This window comes from Lissotriton helveticus, chromosome 2_2, assembly GCF_964261635.1.
Source record: "Lissotriton helveticus chromosome 2_2, aLisHel1.1, whole genome shotgun sequence".
NCBI lineage: Eukaryota > Metazoa > Chordata > Amphibia > Caudata > Salamandridae > Lissotriton > Lissotriton helveticus.
The window spans coordinates 393,148,768-393,171,662 of NC_136060.1; the positions used below are offsets into that span (position 1 = coordinate 393,148,768).

Below are 22,895 nucleotides of genomic sequence, written 5' to 3' on the forward strand. Positions count from 1 at the left end.
AAGCCTGCTTTTCCTGGAAAGTCCTTTAAGCTGAAAAGATGGATGCACCTTTTAAAATCTGAGCCTGGGACAGATCTTTTAAAATCTGCCACAGGCTCAGATATCCGACATCAAACACGTGTTGAGGGCATGTCTGGAGACACAGTACACGGTGCTCCAGTATAGCGCTGCCTATTAAACCAGGAGATGCATCTAGACCCAAGAAATGGCAAGATAACGCAGGTGTGCCTGAGTGCTACAGGCAATATTTTCGAGCATAGTTTTTGGATGAATTATTCGTACTGTGCAGCGTTGCAGGAGGTCACTACCACATCGGTTCTGCGTATTCCTAGCAGAATGAAGCCTTCTGCAGCAGAAAGTAGCAACGTGTTCTCATAGTGGAAAGTGAAAAAGACAACTTACTAAAGCTTTGTATTAAATAAAAAAGTTGGGGGCATATTATCAAGAACTGGGATACAATTATCGCCGCTTTAGCGCCAGGAAACTGCCGCTAATACGGCGATAATGGGCTTGATAATATGCCCTTGTGAATTCCCATAGCAGCCCAGGTTAACACCAGAACCTGGGCTGCTATGGGAATTCACAAGGACATATTGTCAAGCCCATTATCGCCGTATTAGCGGCAGTTTCCTGGCGCTAAAGCGGCGATAATTGTATCCCAGTTCTTGATAATATGCCCCTTGGTACCATAACTATCATCCCAGAATACCTAAAATATTGCTTAGTGGGTTCAGAAAATATTACAGTGGTTTAAAGGAAGCCTGCAGTTTTCGAGTTTGAATCCCGGGATAGATAGCCTGTTTACCTGTTTTGTGGAAAAAACACCTTGAAATTAGACTTTTATGAAAAAATTGTGGCAATAACTCTAGGACTTGAGTTAAGATGCACGCGTTTTTATGATTTAGGGCATGATTTAGAACTTAGCAGATAGGATACTCGAGGGCTTATTTACAAGACCGTTGCGCTGCCTGAGTATCACTGTTAATATGGGAAAAAGTGACGTACTGGCAGCGCAAGGGGCTTGTAAAAAAACTCCTCTGTCACAAACGTGCTTGATATTCCGTCCGCCGTATTGCAAGTGCCATTGAATATACTCACTTGTAATACGGCGGACAGGATACGGCGGACACAGCCATCAAATACTAAATTAGGCTCTTAGGGTTCATTTATGAGCAAGTGACGCAGTGCAGTGCAGCGTCACCTTGGTGCGCTGCGTAACAGGGAAAGGGCAGGAATGTGCTACACTTAAGTCAATAAGGCACTTCCCTATCCGTTCCCTTTCACTGGAACCCTTTGGCTGCCTAGAACCAACGCAGGCACCCTTAAACCATAGTGCAAGCGTGCCTGTGTTGCATGCAGGATTGTTTTTGTGAAGGGAGGGGCATCTTCCTGCACAATAACAATCCTGAGGGGCATATTCCTCTTTCTATGTGGGCTGCACAATGCAGAACACATAGAAAGAGGAAGAACCTAGGAGAAATAGAGAAAGGAAAGTGTAAGATTTTGGCACATTCCCAGGTTTACTAGTTCTTGTAAATCTGTTGATGCAACAAAATCCATGGGAGTTGCATGGAAACACCGCTGCAACGCCCATGGAACGCCTACCCAGGGCAGACTAACACAACACATCCATTTGTGCTGCGCTGCATTGCGTTACACCAGATTTGTGAAGCCACTCAGAGCCATGCAAAGTGGCTTTGCGTTGCTTCAAAAATCTGACTTAGAGGTTTGCTTCACGCATGTACCATGTCGCGTGGTGCAAACGTGACACAATCCTCTCATAAATAAGCCTCTTAGGGGCATATTATCAAGCAGGGTGTTAAAAATTATCGCCGCTTTAGTGGCAGGAAGCTGCTTCTAAAGCGGCGATAATGGGCTTGAAAATATGCCCTTGAGAATTCCCATAGAAGCCCAGGTTCTGGTGTGAACATGGGTTTCTATGGGAATTCACAAGGGCATATTATCAAGCCCATTATCACCACTTTAGCGGCAGTCTCCTGCCGCCAAAGTGGCGATAATTTTAACGCTATTCTTGATAATATGGCCCTAAATCCTTTACAGTAAATTTAGTCCCAGTTCCGAGGTCAAATCTGCTGACATTTTCTGCCTCTCCAGAGCAAGCGGAAAATATCAGCGGGAGGGTGAGAGGGTGCCGGGGTGTGATCTCAGGGAGCAGGGCTGGCGAGTGTAGTCCAAAGTAAGCATTATCTGCTCCACCCATGTTGTGCTCTTGGCGGGGGTGGAGTGAGTGGAGGTTATACCAATGTGGGCTCTATCATTGTCTTTCTTTCATGTGGGGTGGAGAGTGGAGGGAGTACACACAGCTCCCGACTCTATTGTTGTTCGGGAAATGTCCTTCATCCAGGGGTGGATGAGTAAGTGGTTACACACAGCCTTGGCTTCGTTACTGGCTCAGAGTTATCTTTCATCTGTAGAGGGTGAAGCTGTCTGGGCCCATGCAGGGAGCAGACACTGCTCCCCGGTGCAAGTGTTGGGGAGGGAGAGGACTAGTCTGCCTTGGGCCACATCTTGCCAATGACTGTGGACGTGTCCGAGTGCACACTCGCACCCATCCTTGCTGTTTTGGGAGGGAGCGGGTCAAGTGGGTGTTCCATAAATGGCCTGGGCCAGCCTGAGTGAGGATTGTATACAGCACTACCGGATGGTGCTGTAGATCTCAGCAGGGGCCAAGCTGTGCACCTCACCCCAAATCTTGTCTGTGCACAGGCTACTCTGGAATTTGCAGAGCTAAGAATTCTGGAACTAGAGACAGGGTTCAACGAATAATAGAAGTGAGTACTGTTGTCTGTGCTTTTCACATCAATCGGGGCGAGTGATGGATCCGGGGTATGTGTGGGTCAAAAAGGATGAGAGCCTTAGATAAAAATTACTGTAAAAGCCAGACAACCCCACACAGAAAACTCCACACAAGAAAATCCACACTTGATAATCCACACAGGACAAGGTTAAAGTACAAGCCATGAAGGTATTTAAAAATCATTACAGAAAGCAAAAGAGGCAATTAGTCAATCAATTCAAAGTACTCCAAAAGTTAACAATTGTAATTCGCCATGGTCAATGAAAGCTGAGCCCTAATTCAACAGCAAGTGCCAAATATGGCCTAGGACAAGGCAAATAATAAATCAAAAAGTAAATTATCATGATGGCTGCTCAGTTTAAAACAGGAGAGAATTCATTCTGCAGAATGTGGCAGAGGCCAGAGGCCAGGGACCCAGATTTATTGCTCCAGGTAAAATCCCATTACTCAAAATCAGGGCCTTTGTGTGTATTCCAAACATTAAAAATGTTGCATGACCATCCTGTAGATACTTACCTGACCTTCCCTTTTTCCATCTTACCCCTAAGCTGAAAGTTGTTGAGAATCCATCATATATATATACATTTTCAGCAATCTTAAATTGAATATTGGTCCACAAAAATCCCCAAATTCTGAGTCTGTAAATATAATTTGAGAATTCCGACTGCAAGTCCAGCTTTTTATGCACACAAGCTACACAATGGTGCGCACACATTTTTATTGTATGTTATTATTAATTACTCTAAAATGTGAGAGCTCTCAAATAAAGTAATTGTTCGACTTTTACAGCAATCACTACTAGAATTACAACTCTAAAGGAGCAGCCCTTCCACAAGCTGTTGTTCAGGATGTAGAGATGGGACAGTATGTTCCAGATTTCGGTCAGATTTCTTTGTGGACACAAACATTACTTAACTTTTGCATTAAGATTGGCCCTACAAAGCCTTATACCCAGGAGAGGCTGTAGGCTAACTCCTTCCACTCAGATTCTTGGATTATGATGTGGGGCAGATATATATGAACAGGCAAACATTTAAAAAGGTGCTTGGCCTCCAAGGCTGGATAAGCTTGAGTGAGGTTTTAAGATGCGGAATGTCACTGGTGGAAGAGATTTTGAGGTACAGTTGAAAGTAAATGTAAATGTATTGTATTTATATAGCGCACTTCTACCTGGAGGCCTCGTAGCGCTGTATTCATACCGCTGTGGAACCCATCCTGGTTTTCCTGTGAAATGTCCACTCCTGGGCACCCCCAAGGTGAAGCCAGGCATCCGCAGCGCTGCGGGGGCCGTTGTGGAGATTAAGCAAGCTATTGCCCAGAGTCACAGAGTGGGACCCATGATTAGACTAGGCACCGAGGCGAGAATTATCAGGTCTGGGGAAATTGAGTCCAAGAGCCGCCGAGGCGGGAATTGAACCCTGGTCCCGGGCCAGACCTCTGCAACAGGGTCTGCCGCTCTAACCATTGAGCCACGCTTCTCCACAAAAGTAGTCAGTACTTTGATGGATCCTGATGTTGGTATTATTGAACATGGATCCCAAGTCTTCCCCATAGAGATAGAAGATGATAGAAGAGAACAGAAATCTGTGCTCCACAATGTATATGAGTTCTTGCAGGATTTTGTGGTAGTATCTGTGCGAGTTGATTACAGTTATCTAGGGAGGAATTGAACCAGTCGAGGACTGGTAGAAAAACCCATGCTGGTTTCCAAGATGTGGATCTGTGCTTATTGGCATACTGTGCTGAAGGCTGTGGAAAAGTGGACAAGAATCAGAAAGCACGGATTGGTACTGTCATTAATGACACAAGTGCCATTATTTTTTGAAGAGTAGCTGTATGTCTGTGCTAAAGTGTGATCTGAAATTGAAATGATAGTTCTATAGAGGACTGTTCTTGGTGATCTGCTCCAATGGTTCAGTGAAAATGCTTTTTCAACTATTTTTCCTGTGAGGGGTAGTTGGTGATGAAGAGAAGTTGTCAAGATTATTTGAGCTCAGGTTAATTTCTCAAATATAAGGAGTGTCTGTCCTTTCATGAGGACATTCAGGACATTCAGGAATAATCCTTGGCTGAAGGAGGCGGGATTTAAAATGATTACTTTATTGATAGGCTCATAACTACTGACACAATAAGGCATAAATATCCCTATTGACCGTGTCAGGCAAGGTTAGCTTGAATGACCATTGTAGTTGCCAGTAGTACACTTAGACACAGACTCACATTTGCACACATAGAAAAACACAAACATACACATACCAGTACTGTAGGTAGTAATGCTGACTACAGGTTGTGAGACTTGGCACCAGTTGAGGAAAGAGTTAATCCATGGGTTCAAGACTCCTCTTAAGATTCCCATGTCAGACATGAGCAGCTCCTCTACTAAGTTTTAACATTACCTGCTAGTACTTAACTTCCAGTACATTTATTCCTATATTTACAATGTGGAATCGAGTATTTGAAAGCAAGTATGTTGGGGTACGTGGCCTGCTAAGAAGGCAGACTAGATGGCTTTTCACGACGGCTCTTGCTGCGGAGATCTGCATCCTTTGAAATCGTGAGCCTAAACATACACACGCAACCCCAAAGTTGTGTTGGTGACATCACCTGCTGTTGGCAGTCTGGTGGGGACCCTGAAAGCGATCCATCCAGTGTGTGGTGAGGAGTACAGTGATGGGCTTGATGGGGCCCGGATTGAAATGGGTGTGTGGAGAGCCCAGCACAGACACAAAGCGAGACCAGACTGTCTCTCAGAGGGTGTGCGGGGAGCCAGGTGGAGACCCAGCACAAAGTTGTACAGTATACGAGTGGGAACAGCAGTGGGGAGCTCCTGCCCTGTGAAAGCCCATGGCCTGGAAGACTGTTCACAGTAGAAACAAGGCCGGCGAGTGCAGGTGAGAGGGGCAGTGACTGAGGCCTGCCCTGCGCCCGCTGCTCAATAGTGGTGTGGTGGCCTGGGAAGAAGACCACCCTAGGACCCCGGGGCCTGGTTCGGATGCCGAAAGAGGGAATACGTCAATTACTGGTACGGTGGTGGGCTGGAGTTATCGGCTGGTGCAAAGACACCCTAATAGATGCTGACAGCTGGGAAGGACAAGGGGGCAAACCCAGTGCAACAGAATCGATCAGTACACTGTGACAAGGCCGGAGGTGCTGCCGGCACACCAAGTCTGTGAACAGCCCACAAGTTGCGGAACTCCAGGTGGCAATACAGGGCTCCCGTGTTGCGCTGGAGGGGAATACGGACTCAATGGCTAGTGATATTTACCACCAGCGACGGATCTACAGAAAGTTATGGACCGGAATACGGCAGTTGAAGATGATGTGGATGCTCTGAAAAAGGAAGTTAAGTCTCTGAGAGCTGCGGAGGAAAGATTAAAATGCAGTGCCACGCACATGGAAGAGTGCCTGGAGGATGCGGAGGGCCGGTTGAGGCAAAATAATCTACTCATGGTGGGCTTCCCCGAGCGCATGGAGGTCCCCTTGGAGGAGCTCTTCCTGGAGAACTGGATTGTAAAAACCCTCAGGCGTCCGCGACTGTCTAATTTCTTTACAGTGGCGAAGGCTCATAGACCATGCTTCAGCATGTGCGCACACACAACCCCCCCAGAAATGAAGATAAGCAATTTTTCATTTACCCTGACTACACTCACAGGGTCCAGACTTTACGCAATACATTTTTATCCGTAAAATGGAAGTTGAGAGACTGTAACATCAAATACAGTCTATCATTCAATGCCAAACTGCAAATGCAGTATGATGGCCTTTTTCAGTTTGATGAATTCCGTCACCAGGTCATGGAGTGGCTGCACATTCTGGGATGGAAGAGTAGTGCTGGTATTCATGGGAGACATGAGACGCGTATGGGCACGGTGTGGCATTCTTCCTGTAATCGGAGTACACCACTGGAGAGTACAGAGAGGTGGGAGGCCCCTACTGATGACTTAATTCTCGTGTGCCTGTATGACACCCTCAGGTCGTAGGTGCTGGGCTTAATGGATCAGAGAGCTTTTTCACAGATTAGACTGGTGCCTGACACACTTAGCAATAGTACGGATGAGGGGTAGGCTCTACGGGTTTAGGAGGACACCAGGCACAGTGCCAAAGGATTTTGCTTTGGATACTAGCACTATGGCTAGGGGAGTGCAGGTTGAACTCTCTCTTTTTTAAACTTGTTTTAATTTTATTGTTATTTAATTTCATCGTAGCCTGATAGACCAACATTTTTGCCATGCACATTCTGCTTTTTTTGCTCATTGTGAAGACTTTGGAATGATGAAACTGCATGTATGCTTTGTCAGAATTTAAACTTGACAGCAGTGTGGTTGAACTCTGTCTTCCATGGATTGCCCGAAATATGATACCAGCTCCCGGAAGGACGAGATGACCTAAGGAAGTTTGGAGAAGATAATGATATGATCACAAACTGTAAAGTTAACACTCTGTTTGCATCATATTTTCAATTTGTTGCACCATAAAAGTTCAGGGGATGCTCCTTTAGGGCTGACGGGACACCTAAGCAGTCACATTTGAAACAGTTTGCAGAGAATGCATGGAGGGTGATTGTTAGACCTGGCATCATTGGCGTGAGTCTCCCTTCCATTTTTGATGGATTGCCTCCTGTTTTGATATGTTTTTGCTGGTTTTATGCTTTGGGCACTGTGCCACTGCTAATCAGTGCCACAGTGCAAGTGCTCCCTATGTTAAATGAACGTACTAATTGGTGATTCCATGATTGGGTTATTTGATTTACCTGTCAGCCCCTAGTACAATGCACCATGTGTGCCCAGGGTATGTAAATCAAATGCTGCTGGTGGTCTTGCAGCACTGGTTGTGCCACCCACAGACGCAGCTTGTAAAGTGTGTCTCAGGCCTGCCATTGCAAGGCCTATGTGCAGTCTAGCACTGCCATGTCGACTTGGCCAAGTGCACCAACTTGCCAGGCCCTAAACCTTTCCTTTGCTTCATATTAGACACCCCTATGGTAGGCCCAAGGGCAGGGTGCATTGAAAGTATAAGGTAGGACATGCTCTGATGTGTGTAGCACGTCCTAATAGTGAATTACAGCCATTTTTGTTGTTAACAATTGAAGGCTACCTGTTCTCTATAGGCTAGAATGGGACGTTAGATTATTACATTCTTATAATCCTAACTGACTGAGGGAACATGGTAGAAATTAAAATGTAGTATGCCTGAAAGATGGTTTTAATATTCTGTGTTTGAAAATACCACTTTTAGAAGTAGGTATTTTCTTGCCTAACTGTCCAGGCCTGCTTCTGCTAGGTTGTGTATTCCTTGTCTGGATTTGTGAGTGACAGGGCTGGGGGATTCCAGGAGACAGGCTGGGGCAGTCCAGTGGTGAATAGAGAGATCTGCAGCTAGATGGGAGGGAGGCACCTTGTACCTGAATAGGGCTGGGCCTTCCCTCTACAATGCTGACTCCAGCTCCAGTGGCTTGTCTGATGTCTCTGCCCTGCGAAAGGAGAGAAGGAATCATGTCAACAAAGTGCTCCAGAGCTGTATCTTCCCTCCCCTGTGCTGGCTCCACCTCCCGTGGGGCGGCTGATGTCTCTGCCTTGCACAGTGAAAGGAAGGAGAGAGTCATTTAAACAAAGTGCTCAGGAACTGGTTTGGACTAGGCAGAGGCCTCTCTGCCTTCAGAGAACAAAGGATTTTGGGGTATAAATATTGGTACCCTGATCCCAAGAAATTAGATCACTTCTGGAACAAGAAACCTTTTGCCAAGGAGAAGTACCAAGGAAGCTGCAGGAGTTTGACTGCCCCTCTGCCAGTGTGCTGCTTGCTGGGTTGGCCTGCAGTGGTTGCTACATTGCCAAGGAAAGGAGAAGGAGCTTTTTAGGGACTCATCATCTTCACAATATTCTCCAAGGGCTTGAACTGTGCTTGCCTCCTGCTGAAGTCTCAGGGACAAAAGACTTCATCTCCAGCCCCCCTCTGAATTTCCTTGCTGGGAATTCTGACTCCAGGCATTTGCGTGTCGCTGGGAGCTGGAAGCGTGATGCATCGCGAGGAAGCATGTCACCGCTGCAGCTGAATTCGTCGCATCGCCGGAGAAGCGAGCCTTCGCTGCTTCTCCCTGGAAGCGTGTGTTCATCGAAGCTGCCTGGTGTTGCATCACCGGAGCAGCGTGACGCCATCGTGAGAGTCACCATCGCATCACTGGAGAAGTGTGTTGCAGGGCCTGTCGCGGCTCCAAAGTACAGAGTCATTGCAAAGCTGCCAGGGCGTCTACGCATCGTTATCGTATCGCATCGCCACATCAAGAGCGCCATTTTCTCGCATCGCAACTGGATCATCGCATCGCATCAAGGCGCCATCCTGCACACCGCAACTGGCCCGCAGGCCGAGAATCTTCACATCACCTCCGCAGCGGTAAGGATTATGACGCATCCCCTACTCTGCGCAAGCATTGAGGCACGACGCATCATTTATCACGGAACCGACGCATCTGCCCTTCTGCAAGCCTTTTGTTTACTTTGCGTTACACATCCAGGTACCTGGTTGAGAACTTTGACGCATTTAGCATCAACTTGAACTAAGTAACTTTTATCATCTTTAAGTCATCTTCAATTATAGTATTGTGGATTTTTGTTGTTTGTGGTCTTGTGTTTCAGTCTATATAAAGAATACTTGTTTTTATAAAACCTGTGTTGTGTCCATCTGTAGTGTTTTTCACTGTATTACTGTGTATATTCACAAATGCTTAACACACTGCCTCTGGGATAAGCCTGTCCGCTCGTGCCAAGCTACCAAGAGGGTGAGCAAGGGTTATTAAGGAGTGTAATCCCCTTAGCCTGACTTAGAAGTAAGGGTCCCTATTTGGACAATTGTGAATACCATTGCCAACTAGAGACCCCCAGATCTAACAGTGATGTGCTGGAATGCTCTGTGATGGCCCAATAAATGCCAGCACAGGCCTGGCAGGCCGGGATAACACTGCTTCTCCGGCTGTACTACACCAAGTAACTGCTCTAATTGGCAACGATAGGGAAGGAGGAAGGAAAGTGGGGCGGTGACTGCTACCCTTCTGGCCAATAGTTGAGATGGAAGGAGGAGAGTTGGGGAACTGTTGAATGTTGTTTTTGCAGATAATGTGCTTTTAAAGGAAAGTTCTTTTGAGGCTCGTGAACCTTATGCTTTGAGTCCTGTGCTGAAACTGCCCAGTGGGAGGGCCTTATGGTTTAGGACACAGGGTCATGCCGAACCCAGGAAGTGAATACATGTTCCTTAAATGGAATGTCAAGGGACAGAACAGGCCAGAGAAATGCCATACAATTTTCACTTACCTCAAAGGTAGCCCCAGATCTCTGTACTGGGGTGAATGTATGACATTGTTCTGCATTCTGTCCATCAACTGTTGTTTTTTGCATTTGTTACCCTGAGTGGGACGGGTATGCTCAGACGTGAGTCCTGTGCTCTCCACACCACTGGAGTCAAGCTATCCTGGCTAATGACGGCTGATAGCCAGAAACCGGTCCTAGGATGTTTGATTCCGGTCCAGGGAAGACATGGCTTGGCAGTTCGGGCTGGACTGTTCCCATGAGGCACAGGGTCAAGGCTGATTTGCATATGGCAATGTCTGAACTGGGGTGGCTTGGTGAGCAAAAAAATTATGGATTTAGGCCCAGTTCTCTGTACTGGGATGAATGTATGACATTGTTCTGCATTCTGTCCATCAACTGTTGGTTTTGCATTTTTCAATTTACATGTCAGATTATTTTTGTGTGCATATTCTATTGTCAGTTCATCAATTTATAAGAAAAATTCCCCCAAAACTTTAGCAGGTTTCCCTTTGTTCATTCTATTTACTACACGAACTTTAGCAAACATTTCATAAACATCAGAATAGTAATACTCTACTTTCCCAGTTTGGTAAAATAATTAGCTATAACACAACAAGTCATTCCATACGTCTAAGGAAGGTGATGATAAGTCACACCCTCTGATACAGATGCAGGCAACTGCATCCAGACGTAGCAGTCTTGTACATCCATAGTTTCTGCATTTTCTTTCAATAATCTAAAAAAAATATTCTTTGAAAAATCATTAATAGATCTATATTTGTGCAATTCTGTTTTATCTATCAGTTCTACATAATTCTTTGTATCATGTATACTCCCACTTTTAATATTACCTCTACTTCTAAATAAATGCACAAAACTTGAATGAAATGGAATCAATATTGCTAAAATAATCCATATAAGCATTAATTAAACAGTACATATTAAACACATTCTACACCATCTGCGTATAATTCCACATTTGGATGTATTTCTTGCAGGCATTTTTTTGGGGGGGGGGAAACTTTCTATAATGTCTCTTTATCACTTACAATGTCTCTTTGCCACTTCCCACATAAAATATGTGTCCTTTTAACATCTGTAAATTTAATTATGTCTTTTCCTTTCATTCCATTTGATCTTATCTCTTCATTTGCCACTTTTTACTTTCTTAATTTCTTAAATCAAATCCTTTTTCTTTGTCTTTTCTCACTCACCAGAGCCACTTCGGTTTTCTTGATTACTTTCAAGTTCTGGTATGTCAGGTAAAGAAATATATAACCATTCAGGTGACTTATATTTTTGATTTGGTCTCCTTACACTCTTGGGTCTTTGCAAAATTTCTTTATTCTTTTCCTTTTGGCCTTCTTGGCTAGATATCTCATTTACTTGTTCGTGTGGCACTCCATTTATATTCATCAATTTGAATTTAAGACCTTTAACTTCTGCAGGCCAATTATCTCCCTTTTTGGGCTTTTTAATCACCGGTTCAATTGTTTCACGTTCAACTTTCCAAGCTGTTTTTTTAGAACTATTTCTTAGAATAGTTTCTCCATCACTTTCATTGGACTCAGTTTCAGATTTGTCTTTGCTTCTTTGTATTTTAAATGTTATTGTTTCTAATTCAGCTTCTGAGTCTTGCTCTTCTCCAGTCAATTCAGTTCTTGTGCAAGGAATCTCTTTATCAGTGGTACTTGGAATCTCATCCTCATCGTGAGTTATTTCCTTTTCTCCAAGATCAATATTCCTTTTCTCAGAACTTTCTGTTTGACTTTTGAAATCTCCTCTTTTGCCAGTTTAATTCTGTTCTTTTTCAGTGTCCAAACAGTTTTTTTCTTTTTCCAGATGTCGACTTACAGTTCGATCTTCAAGACCTGAAATTTCAATTATTTCAGTCTCTGTTTCTGATGCTGAACTTGTATCTGATACCTCCAGATGTCGCCTCACAGGTCGATCTCTCTTATCTGGAACTTTGTCAGCTATTTCCTCTGCATCAGAGTCTGAAGTAGTCTTTTCCTATTGTAATTGTTGATTCTCAGGCTCTGGTACGTGAATGGTGTGGCTCGCATGAACCCACCTTTTAACACCTGTACAATTCACTGCAGTTGTGCTGACCAGAATCACCTGTCTCGGCTTGTCCCAGCGAGGAACCAAGCAATTTCTTCTTCTGTGTACTTTTATTCGGACCAAGTCTCCAGGACTCAAAACATGTGTTGGATGCTTTTCCTTAGTACATGCATCAGTTCCAACCTGGTGAAATACAGAATTTATTGTATCAGACAGGCCTTTTCAGTAAACCAGTATGATATCATTTATTGTTAGCAGTTTGTTGACAGGTACAAATGCTTGTCTCGGGGGCGGAGCTTGCCGGCAACGAAGATGGCCGCATAAGCCCTAGCTCGGCTCGGCGATTTTCAATATCCTAAATTTATCCTGCATCTGCAGCAGTTAAGGCACAGTTAATGCGACCCCCCATCCAGTCAACACTAGCGTCTTGCGGTACGAGCTTCCCGGCGCTGAGCCGGCTCTGGTTCCCTGAGTGCGACGGAGGCGAGGAGCGCGGCCGCGGCGGGCCGTGGAGGGCCGTGAGGCCGCGACCTTGAGTGCGGGCGGAGCCTGAGCGACGTGACGTTGCGTGCGGCCTGGGGAGGATGAGCTCCCGGGCATGCTTAGTGCCCGCCTGCGCTGATCGGACCGGATCTGTGTCCTTTGCCTGCGGTGGCCACAGACGCTGTCTGGGGCGAGCAGTCTGTTTCTGATTGCCCCTAAAGCCCGGATCACTCTCCTACGCTACTGGGCAGGTGCTGCAGCCACAGACGGAGACGGCCGGGGGAGGCCACGCGGAGAGTGCGGTGCCTTGACACCCTGGGCCCCGACGATACAGAGCGGAACGAGGTGCTGGAACCGACGAGGCAGGGTGGTGCCTGTGGGAGCAGCGGAGTGACCGGATAAGCCCGCTGGTAAGGCCACAGTTTATCCACCTACGGCCTTGGCTCTACTCCTTTGGGGATAGGACGGCGGGAGGCGACGGAAGAGGCCATACTGGGGCGCGTTGGAGCGCATTGAGGAGACACTGCAGGCGTCGTGGCCCATATACAACGCTATAAGCAGCGCCTGCCCTAAACTTACAGTCAGTCGAGGCTGGGGTGTAGGGACATGGCCGCTCCTGCCTCTCTCTACCCGCAGTGCACAGAAGCCTGAAGTGCGAGCCCTAGCCGCGTGCGTGCTGTGGTGCCTAGTTTGACTGCCTACTTCACATGAGAGGCTGCAGGCCGCCTGGCCGACGTGGATAATACTGACCTGGACTGCCTCGCTGTGGATCGAGCTGACCCGGAGAGTCTGGAATTATTTACTAACAACGGTGTGTGCACGACACTGCCATTCAGATAGTGGCTGCCACTGCGAGTGCTTTGCACGGCTCAGAGTGTGCCTGGCCTCGGCGCACGCTCGGCTCGGAGAGACGAGCGGCTCCAGCCTGCGCCATACAAGATGGGCCGAGGAGACAAGACACAACCTAAAATCTCATTTGAGCAACGGCGCTCTAAATCCCAGGACACCGCGCACTCGAAAAATGATGCGCTGCAGGAAGACGAGGGCGCCACAGAGTCCACTGACATAAAATCCATGCTACTGGCAATGGGAAAGGGTCTTCAGAATATCATGACAACCTTGGGTTCAAAAATTGATGCCCTCACCTACAGAATGGACAGGATGGCCGAAAGGATTGATAAACACGCTGAAAGACTGGAATTGTCTGAGCGGAGGCTGACGGAGGTCGAGGAGGCGCACATGGAGCTCGACACTGGCCATAAAAAAATTGAGAAATTAATGTGTTTTACAGAACTCACTCCTGAGGCGGAAAGCCGGGAGATAGCACCCTTTTTATTGTGTATAACGTGATTTTAAACTTTGCTATTTAAAACTCCTCTCGAGCGCGCAGACTGCCGCCCAGCCGATTGGAGGCTGACGCGGTCGACTGTTGCCAGGGCAACGCCGCCTTTCCTCTGCTGAGGGCTCGCCCAGCTACGCTGACCACGCCCCCTTACCGCACTACATAAACGCTCGCTGACAGCAAGCGAGGCGTTTACAGAACTCACTCCTGAGGCGGAAAGCCGGGAGATAGCACCCTTTTTATTGTGTATAACGTGATTTTAAACTTTGCTATTTAAAACTCCTCTCGAGCGCGCAGACTGCCGCCCAGCCGATTGGAGGCTGACGCGGTCGACTGTTGCCAGGGCAACGCCGCCTTTCCTCTGCTGAGGGCTCGCCCAGCTACGCTGACCACGCCCCCTTACCGCACTACATAAACGCTCGCTGACAGCAAGCGAGGCGTTTACAGAACTCACTCCTGAGGCGGAAAGCCGGGAGATAGCACCCTTTTTATTGTGTATAACGTGATTTTAAACTTTGCTATTTAAAACTCCTCTTGAGCGCGCAGACTGCCGCCCAGCCGATTGGAGGCTGACGCGGTCGACTGTTGCCAGGGCAACGCCGCCTTTCCTCTGCTGAGGGCTCGCCCAGCTACGCTGACCACGCCCCCTTACCGCACTACATAAACGCTCGCTGACAGCAAGCGAGGCGTTTACAGAACTCACTCCTGAGGCGGAAAGCCGGGAGATAGCACCCTTTTTATTGTGTATAACGTGATTTTAAACTTTGCTATTTAAAACTCCTCTCGAGCGCGCAGACTGCCGCCCAGCCGATTGGAGGCTGACGCGGTCGACTGTTGCCAGGGCAACGCCGCCTTTCCTCTGCTGAGGGCTCGCCCAGCTACGCTGACCACGCCCCCTTACCACGTCACTTGAACTGATGATAAAGTATGCACGGCAACCGGAAGCGCAGCGGACGAGCGCAGCGGGCGCGTCGAATGCGCGCCGAAGGCGCGCATAAGGCAAGCTCGTCTGCGCTCGTCCGCGCCGAGGACGGGCTAAGGGCCACCTCCCCTGCCGCTTCAACTCCACCACGGGCGGCAAACCCGGTAAGATACACCTATACCGCTGCCGAACTTCATAACCTCAGACACGTAGCGGAACGGCCCCATGTACCTCCTTGTTTCAGGCATACCAACCCTCTTATGGGCCCTCACCACTGCCCTACGTGCACTCTGGACACTCCCAAACTGACCAATACTGCCTCACGTCCAATATTAGCAGCGCTTATAAATGCAAGATCGCTTCCCAAACACAAGCTCGAAATTGCTGAATTAATAGATACTTACAAACTGGATCTTCTGTTTATCACTGAAACTTGGGGGGATGAAGCCTCCGGTCCAGACTTCAAAGCTGCTACCCCTATCAACTTCAACGTGTGCAGATTAGACAGACCCAAGAAAAAAGGTGGAGGTATAGCCATAATGTACAGAGACCACTTTAAACTCTCCACGGTACAAACCACATGTCCCGAATACGAGGCCCTCCTTTTTACTTTAGGCCTCTCTGCTAAATCATCATTTAAGGGCATGCTAATTTATCGACCTCCGGGATCGAGATCTAAGTTCTTAGCCAACTTAGGAAACATAATCGAAGGGACTGCAGGCTCCCCTTATTTTACCTTACTAGGCGATCTTAATTTTCATTTAGAAAACTCCAATGACCCGGATACTACACAGCTAATCACGGATCTAGCTGCTGCCGGCCTGATGCAAATAGTAGAATCCCCCACTCATCAAGCAGGTCACACCCTGGACGGTCTATTCACCAACAACCCCCAAATAGCCGTTACCCAAGTAATCCCTCTGATATGGTCAGACCATTCAGCAATCTGCTTCTCCATCGAAGTAAGCCCCACTAAACCCCCGCCTACATCTGTCTCCGAATCCACGTATAGAGACTGGAAACATATCAACTTATCTCAGCTAACAGAGATAATGCAGCAAACCCACATCCCCATCGAGCAGGACCCTACGCTGTCTTCCTCTAACTACTTAAACAACTTAACCACGGCTTGCAACAAACTAGCCCCAATTAAAAACTCACGCCGAAACAGGAAATTACCATCAGCACAATGGTTTACAGAGCCCCTCCGAACTCAGAGACAGCATTGTAGGAACCTCGAAAGGAAGTGGCGCCGGCAATACGACCCCATAGATAAAACAAATTATAAAAACGCTCTTTCCATTTACAAAAAACTCATAAACTCAGAAAAAGGTCGCTACTACACCGCTCAAATCAACCAGGCAAAAAACTCAGCAGGAGAACTGTTTCAGGTGGTTACTCTTCTGTCCAATCCACCTGCCCCACGATTAGAAGGCTCACAACCCCTAGCAGACGATTTGGCTAGCTTCTTTGAGGACAAGGTTAGCTCCATTTTTCTGACTTTCTCCCAATCATCCTCTATCCCCTCCCTGACATCACCTCCTATAAACAATAATGTCAGTTTTACTTCTTTCAACCCGACTAATCAAGAACAAATCCGGCATCTGGTAACTAGCACTAAATCGGGATCCCCCTTAGACCCATGCCCTCCAGCTATTCTGAATCTTATCCCAGAAGCCATTTCCCCCGCGTTATCTACCATCTGTAACGCCATGTTCTCTACAGGCATTTATCCATCGGTCTGGAAAGAGGCAATTATTAAACCTCTCCTCAAGAAACCAACGTTGGACCCTCTTCTCCCTGCTAGCTACAGACCCATCGCCTGCCTTCCCTTCCCAGCTAAGATCTTCGAGAAGATAATGAATACCCAACTCTCCAAATACATTAATGACAACGACCTTCTAGACGACACTCAGTTCGGCTTCAGACAGGGCCATGGAACGGAAACTGCACTGCTCAAGGCAGCAGATGAGATCAGAACAGCTATGGACAAAGGAGGCGCGGCGGTCCTAATACTACTGGACCTTTCCGCTGCATTTGACACGGTCGATCATGTCACCCTGATCGACCGTGTCTCAGCCTTAGGCATAAGAGACAAGGCCAAAGACCTTATCGCCTCATTTCTAGCCAACCGCCCACAAACAGTCAAGATGGGTAATTTTATCTCCCAGACCTTCTCCCTCCCTTGCGGAGTTCCACAGGGTTCCTCGCTGAGTCCGACACTTTTCAATATCTATGTGTCGGACTTAGCGAGAGTAATAAAATCCCATGGAATTGCCCTCACAACGTATGCTGACGACACCCAATTAGTGCTATCAGTGCACAATGACGGAACATCTGTCGCAGCAAACTTTCAAGAAGGGATGAAGGCGATAGGCTCCTGGATGTCATCTAACTGCCTCAAGTTGAACTCCAACAAAACGGAGGTGATGACATTCGGGAGCTTGCAGCCGGCCTGGTCCCCCAGTGGTGGCCAGCACAGATGGGCACGCCCCCCCAGCCAGTGGTCAAGGTACGAAATTTGGGAGTCACTTTTGATAACAAGTTGACGTTCCTCCACCACGCCAATTCTGTGGTATCCTCGGCTTTCTTCATCCTAAAAAGAATAAAGAAACTTCTCCCCTACCTGCCACAATCCGCCGGTAAAACATTGATCAGTACCCTAGTGTTCTCTAGAACAGATTATTGCAACTCCCTATTGCTGAATGCTCAGGAAAAGGTACTTAATAAGCTCCAGACAGTGCAGAATGCCGCGGCTAGAATTCTTCTATCCATTCCCAAATTTACTCCTACCTCCCCTTACATCAGAAAATTGCACTGGCTCCCCATCAGGAGCCGAATAAAATTTAAGGCACTCTGCATAGCCTATAAAACCTTGAACAATCCCGGACCTTGGTTCCTGAAAAAAGCTCTCTGCCCAGTGGAACATCAGAGAACACTACGATCGGCATCAGCCCACCTGTTAAAAGTCCCTCGAACAAAAAAAACCAACTGGGGAGACAGATGCTTTACCATCGCAACTGCCAAACTATGGAACACTCTGCCACTCCACATTAAAACTGCCCCCACGCTGCTAAAATTCAGAAAAAGTCTCAAAACCTGGCTGTTTACCTCCTAAATCTTTCCCCCTACTGAAGTGACGATCTGTAACATTAGCGCCGAGACACCCGTAGGGGTATTTGATGCGCTTTAAAAATCGCGATAAATAAATAAATAAATAAATAAAATGCAAGCTCTGCAGGATAAAACTGAGGACTTGGAGGCGCGGTCTCGGCGCTGCAACCTGAGAATTAAGGGCCTTCCAGAAACAACGCAGACTGGCAACATGGAGAGAGACTGAGCGTGCGCACCGTTCCCTGGGCCCACGACCAAAGCCGGGCACCCCCCCCCCGCGCCCGATCATTGCCAAAGTGCTCAACTACAGGGATAGAGACGCTGCTCTACGACAGGCCAGAGAAAAGAAAGTGCTCCGTTACGAGTGATCGGAGATCTCCCTATACCCGGATTTCACAGCCAGAGTGCAGGAAGCCCGCAAACTCTTTGCCCCTCACAAGAAGCAGCTCAGGGACTTAGGCTTAGACTATGCCATGCTATATCCTGCCAAACTCAGAGTGAATAGACAGGGCCACTCTCACCTGTTCACGGACCCCCGCGCTTTGCGGCAGGCTCTTAAGGATTGGTCTAGAGATGGCTACGGGAAGGCTGGGGGGCCGGAAGCTGAGGCCGGGGGCAGCAGTCAGCTTGACGAACAGGAATGACCGACCCCCCCGTGTCCGCCCTTGCTGGCGGTGAGGTAAAGGGACTGAACTGTATGTTTAAATCCATAGGTGATGGGGGTAAGTTGTTTCCCAGAATGCCGGTGTAACCCGGAAGGCATAGTTGAAATGCTAACTCTAACTATGTGGTTACTATAGAAGTTACGTACGATTAATGATCTGAAAATAGCCCTATGCACGCGGTCACAGAATCGCTATTACGGGGTATGGAAAGTAGTATATTGCTGTAGGAATGTTATGTTTGTGTTAAGTGATAGGGGGTTCTAGTGATATGCATCAAGTATTCCCTCTGTGCTTTTCTGGGGCGAGCTCGGATGGCGCGTCCCCCCAGGGCTGTTGGTGCATAATATAAATCGCAGCGGACGGTGAGTTCCATGACTCCGGTGCAGTGCGTATTAGCACTCATTGTTGATAGCATGGCAACCTTGACCCCCGCGTGCAATGCTCCCATTTGACTCTCAGGAGTTTGTACTGTTTGTGAGGGGCTTGAGTGGGAGGGGGGTGTGTTTGGGTTCGGCAAGGCCAGATTGGGGGTGGTCTGCTGTGGGAGGGGGTGGGTCTGTTTTGGTTATTGCTGTTTGGGGGAGGGGAGAGATGGTTGACTCATTGTTTGCACACACTGCTAACCCTAGACCTGCGCACTGGCCCTTCACATAAGATTCCCAAATTGTACACAGATGGCGAGTACAACTGACATAGATGCGCGAGACGAGCCAACAGTGCGTGCTCAACCTGCTGCGCTTAGAGCTCTCACATGGAACGTTCAGGTCCTAAATGACCACCGAAAACTCCGAAAGGTCATACACTATCTACAAAAGCAGAGATTAGACTTAGCCCTCTTACAAGAGACCCACCTTCCACTCACAAGTAAGATGTTGCAGAGTAGGGGTTTGGTGGGCAACTATACAGCGGCAGGATTCACTACACACTCCAGGGGCGTGCTCACGTGGGTCAACCTGCGATCGAAACTGGCGCTGACGCTGCTTAGAGCGGATCAGGGGGACAGGTTCTTGATATCGCGCTGTGTGGGGATGGGGCTTGATCTAGTGGTCGTAAACGTGTATGGCCCGAACTACGACTCCCTGGAATTCTATAGTGAACTGGCGTCACTCACGCACACATATTCCACTGCACAGATATTATGGGGGGAGACTTCAACCTAGTGCTTAACCCGGCGCTCGACAGGTCATCCGGCCCGCCGCGCAGGCCCTCGGCAGCTGCACAGGCGTTAATGGCAGAACTCACTGGTATTGATCTGGCGGATGTATGGAGACAGAGGCACCCCACACAGGGTAGTTACACACACTACTCGACATTCCATGACATCCACACCAGAATTGATTACTGGCTAGCCTCTACCTCCTTGTTGGGACGCATACAGGACTGCGCAGTCCTGACCCGCACTCTATCTGACCATTCCCCCATCCTATTGACTCTGGAGGCCCCCTCAAAGAGAATTCCGCCGTTCACTTGGCGCTTTTCCCCATATTCGTTGCTCGACCCACTGTTCAGGAGTGAGTTGGCGGAAGCGATTGACACCTTTTTCGAGACTAATATGGGTCTGTAGACAGCTTTCAAATGGTCTGGGAGGCCTTTAAGGTTTACATCAGGGGCATTGCAATGTCAAAGCACTCTAGTGTACTTAAAGCGATTAGACAGAGACTAGACCCGTTAGAGAAGCGACTAGCGACCCTAGAGCAGCAGCAGCAGCACTCCGCAGACACGACAATAGCTGATGAAATAAAGTCCCTGGGAATTGAATACAATGAGGAGGCGGACAGGGAAGTGCAGCACATGGGGAAATACGCCACGGCACGCACTAACGGAGAGGGGGAGAGACCAAGCTCGTTTCTAGCTAGATTACTATGGGTAATAGGAGACAATTCCACATCACAGAGTTGAGGAGAACAGATGGCCAAGTGGTTACTGATGACACTGACATAGCACATGAGTTTAGAAGGTATTACACAGAACTATACTCCTCAAGGAGTGGCAATGCGGCAGAGGAAATCATAGATTATCTGGAGCATATAGACCTGCCTATGCTATCGAACGCCCACCGTGAGTTCCTGAGGCAACCTATAGAGAGAGACGAAACCGTGGAAGCACTGGTGAGCATGCGCTCAGGGAGCGCGCCGGGGGCAGATGGACTCACGGTTGGATTTTATAAAGCATTCCAAGAAAAACTGATCCCACATTTTTCCACGACATTTGCGTGGAGAGCAGTATGCCGCGGTCTATGAGGGAGGCCCTTATAGTTACAATCCTCAAACCAGATAAGGCGCATGACGAGTGTAGCTCATATAGGCCGCTTTTGCTCCTCAATGTGGATGCCAAACTATACGCCAAGGTGCTTGAGACTCGTCTGGCTTTACTGGCGCCTGAGCTGATTGCGCCAGAGCAGGCGGGATTCATTCCCAGCAGAAACTTGACATGTAACATACAAACAATCCTAGGAACTCTGCAGCACATTAAACAGGACGCGAGGGCTATCGCGGTCTTCCTTGATATGGAGAAGGCCTTTGACTCGGTCGAATGGCCCTTCATGAGTCAGGCACTACAGCGCATGGGTCTGGGGGAACCGTTTATGCAGATGATGGGTGACCTATACCATAAACCAACGGCCAGACTCCGCCTGGGCGACTTAGTGACGGAACCCTTCCCAATATGCAGGGGTACCAGACAGGGGTGCCCGTTATCCCCCTTACTGTACGCTTTGGTCGCAGAGCCGCTCGCATGCGCACTGCGGGAATATCATAGCAACGAGGGTGTGAGCTTCCCAATGTATAAAATAGTGGTCTCAACATACGCGGATGATACCCTACTGTACGTCAGAGACCCAGAGAATAACTTGTCTTCTATGCTCCACGAAGTGGTCCGGTTCGGAGCGCTGTCCGGACTGCGGGTCAACTGGTCAAAGTCAGTGGCCTTCCCCTTAACGCCGGCGACCAACAGATTTGAGATGGAATTCCCTTTACGGTGGACCACGGAACTGGTAAGATACTTAGGAGTACGATTACACCCGGACTCGGACACTCTACTCAGAGAAAACTATGGGGTCGCATTCAGCAGGCTGGAAGATGATGTGGAGGTATGGAACAAACTACCACTATCCCTTAAGGGACGCATAGCTATTATGAAGATGGTGGTCCTGCCTAGATTCCTATTCCTATTTAGCACCATTCCGATGGTGCTGCCGAAAGCCTTCTTCCAAACTTTGACGCAACTCATGATTAAGCTGGCTTGGGCAGGCAAACAACCTAGGGTGAATTGGATGACCCTCACTCTGCCGACCAGCGCGGGCTGGCTGGGAGCCCCAGATCTTGAGACTTATTACAGGGTAGCACAGGCCGCACATCTCCACACGTGGATACATGGAGATGTAAATATCCCCCATGTGCGCATGGAACGGATCTTCGCGTTCCCGCTTCCTCTCCCAGCCACGGTCTTCAGGCCAGTGGACCGACGGACGGGCATGCTGGACTCCATAACGGCCACAAATCATGCATGGCACTCTCTATTGCAGGTGCAGAATGGAGCTCTGTTGTACTCGCCGAGCATGCCCCTGGAGTGGGCCCTTTGGCTACTACCGGTTAGAGAAAGGGAGGTGGTAAAAGCTCTTGACGCAAAGGAAATGCGATTGGCTGGTGACTTATTCTTAAATGGCAAGGTGAAGGCCTGGGATCAGACAGCTGCAGAAGGAACAAAAGACACACTGCTGCTCCGGTTCCAATACCATAGGGTGCGAAGTGCCCCTACCGACCTTCTAGGGCCAGATATGGTGGAGCCACCTGAGGTTCCGGAACTCTCGTATGTTGTCAAAACAGAGACGCCCCAAAAACTAATAACTAACTTATACAAATTGGCACTAATGCACCGACAACAACAGTCCATGAAAGCCAGACTGGCCTGGCAAAATGACCTGCAGGTCCCGATAGACGACACCATGTGGAGGTATTGCTGCACCAGTACTAAAATGATCTCTCTGAATGGAAGGCACAGGTTAGTGCATTTTAAATTCCTACAGAGAGTGTACTACCCCCGAGAGACTTCATAGGTATGGCCTCAGACAGTCGGCCCAATGTGAGAGGTGCCACGAACCAGTAGCCGACTTTATGCACCTCGCCTGGCGCTGCCCTGGGATACAGCAATACTGGGACAGTATATTCACAGCAGTAAATGCAACACT

At 48.2% G+C, this 22,895-nt stretch overlaps 1 long non-coding RNA gene across 2 annotated transcripts in view; it reads left to right on the plus strand.

Annotated features, from left to right (window-relative positions):
• Positions 1 to 22,895, plus strand: part of LOC144821855 (uncharacterized) — an 87,210-nt gene that overhangs the window by 10,040 nt on the left and 54,275 nt on the right. The window lies entirely within an intron of this gene.